This window comes from Tupaia chinensis, unplaced genomic scaffold (assembly GCF_000334495.1).
Source record: "Tupaia chinensis unplaced genomic scaffold, TupChi_1.0 Scaffold149383_1, whole genome shotgun sequence".
In the NCBI taxonomy this organism is placed as follows: Eukaryota; Metazoa; Chordata; class Mammalia; order Scandentia; family Tupaiidae; genus Tupaia; species Tupaia belangeri.
The window spans coordinates 568,122-571,084 of NW_006209227.1; positions in this window are offsets into that span (position 1 = coordinate 568,122).

Genomic DNA, 2,963 nt, shown 5'->3' on the forward strand with positions numbered 1-2,963 from the left:
ACGGGGACAGGCCGTGGCTGTTACTTTGTCTCTCAGCACTGCTCCCTTCCGGTAACACACTCCACTCTCCCAGTCCCTGACCACAGGGACAGGCAGATCGATGGTCCTCCAGTCACGGCGGTCCAGGATGGGCACATGACCTGAACTAAGCCAAGGATAGTCCTTCCCTGGGATTTTCCTGTTGAAGTGTGGTCAGGTCATGGAAAAAGGAGACCCCAGGGCAGTGCGCAGGCATGCCCTGTTCCTTGTAGCTCCTCCATCCATCCTGTGTGGGGCACACACCCGTCCTCCGGCCTCCCTCCAACCAGCCAGCTTTCATTGACACCTGCGCATAAATCAGATGGCTTCCTCTGCATCTTTGGGTCTTTGAAATAATTACTTCTAGGGCCAGCAGGTGGCATGGTAGTTAAGGCGCTGGACACTCCCATGTGGTTGACGTTTCGAATCCCTGACCTGGTGGTGGCTTGCTTTCTCACTTTCCCTCTCTCTCTCTGTCTCTCTCTGGTCGAGTTAAAAAAAACAAATGAATAAATGAAATTAAATAATTATTTTAAAAAATAATTCTTTAAAAAAAAATAATTTGCCAAAGGGTGCATGTGCTCACTGGAGACAGAGAGAGAAAGCACTCCCCCAGGGTGGATGGCCATGCCATAATCACTTCTCCTTCATGTTCTTTCGGGATTTTGGGCACATGTGCCTGGAACCGTGTTTTTCAAACTGCTGGGTCTGGGACTCGAACCATGCAGTTGACCATGTGGATCCAGCCACCTTAATCTTCATGTCTTTGACTTTATTTATTTATTTATTTATTTATTTATTTTTTCTAGAAGGCACACACACTTTCCAGAGACACAGAACAAGAGGGGACAAAGCACTCTCTATGGGGAACGGTCAATCCCTTCTCCTCTCTCTCCCTGCTGTCAGGATGTGGGGCACACATGCACAAGGCAGGGGTGGTTCTTTTCTTTTTTGGAGAGGTTTTTGCTGTAGGGCACGTGCATTCACCAGAACGAGAGAGAGAGACAAAGAGACAGAAAGTGAGAAAGCACCCCCCAAGGGGGATGGCCACACTGCAATCCCTTCTCATCCATTCTCCTCTTGGGATCTTGGGCACACACGCACACGTGCCTGGTGTGAGTTTAAGCTGCCGGGTCTGGGACTCGAGCCGTGGTCGACTACATGAGAGTCCAGCGACATAGCCATTACGCTAACTTCTGGTCCGAGGCAGGCATGATTCTCAAGCTACTAGGTCCAGGACTCTAAACGTATGGTTGGCTATGTGGGATCCTGTCTCCCTAACCACCACGCTACGGGGCTGGCCCAGGCCCTCGATCTGAAGGCTCCTGTACACATATGTATACGTTACAATAAACCCGTGTGCTTTGCTGTCACTAATATGCTTATAGTCAGTGATTTTCAGGAAACCTCAAAGGGCAAATTCCTTCACCTCTTCAGTGTTTTTTTCTTTTTTTTAAATCATTATTTCATTTTATTTATTCATTTATTTATTTTGGAGAGTTTTTTTTTTTTTTTTTTGGAGAGGTTTATGCTATAGGGCGCATGCGCTCACCAAACAGAGACAGACAGAGAGACCAGAAAGACAGAAAGCGAGAGACAGAAAGCGAGAAATCACCCCCCGGGGGGATGGCCACGCCACAATCCCTTCTCCTCCATTCTTCTCTTGGGATCTTGGGCACGCACGCACACGCGCCCGGTGTGAGTTTAAGCCACTGGGTCCGGGACTCTAACTGCGATGGACTACATGGAGTCCAGCGACATAGCCGTTATGCTAACTGCTGGTCCCCTCATTCATTTATTTTAATTGGACGAGAGAGAGAGAGCGAGCGCGCGCGCAAGCAAGCCACCAGGTCTGGGACTCAGACTGTGGTTGGCCATGTGGGAGTGTCCAGTGCCTTAGCCACCACGCCACCTACTAGTCCCCTCTCTTCAGTGGTTTTATGTGAGACCTGTAAAGGTAATGCTGACAGGTTACCGGTGGGCTGATGTACAACTGGGATGGCTGTACAATCAGGGAGGTGTCAGTCAATTAGCTGAACAGGAACTGTTCATCGCTGTGTCTAACTAGTTGAAGGGCAGACAACAGCTCTAATCTCAGCCAATCAACCGTGAGACAAAGAATGGGAAGGTGAAAGATCCATGACTTTGTCAGCAGGTTCAGGAAAACGTCTGACCTCATCCTTGTCACAGGTCAACAGGGCACCATCTGTGAGTCTTAATGGGGATCACGAGGAGGGGACAATGAGTCGTTCATCGAAGTCATATGTGGAAGGGTAATTCTTTGCAGTGAACTGCTTCCCAGAACAAAATGATGGGGGATTTTGGAAAAGGTTGGGTGGATTTCTTAACTGTGGCTGTTTTCTACAAGCACAGGACAACGTTGGCAATCTGTAGAATGCTGAAAATATCCATCTCATAGATGTGGTGTGAACATTAAATAATCAATATGATTCACTTGTGATGTTGGACAGTTTGCAGATTTAGCAAATAAAAATACAGAACAATTTAATGTCCTATATGTACAATAAAAAAAGCAATATTTGGCATCCTTAGACAGTTATCTGAAATATCAATTTAATTGGATGTCCTGTATTTTGTATTGACAATAAATGACAAAAACTATTATTATTATGGTCAAGAGGATTTATTTACAGTTCTAATTACCCGGGTAGGATGTAAGACTCTCTTCCTACTAAATACAGTGCTTTTTGTTGTTTTTGCCAGAGAGTACATGAGCTCCACAGAGAGGCGGAGCCCAAGGGAGAAAGCATCCTCCAATGGCGTGTGGTCACACAGCAATCCTTTCTCCATCTTGTTCGGATATGGGGCACGTGCGCACACACACACACACACACACACACACACTCAGCATGTTTCACCAGGCCAGGATTTGAACCTTAGTCGACCATGTGTGACTCAGCTCAGTCTAACTACTAGGGTAAGGA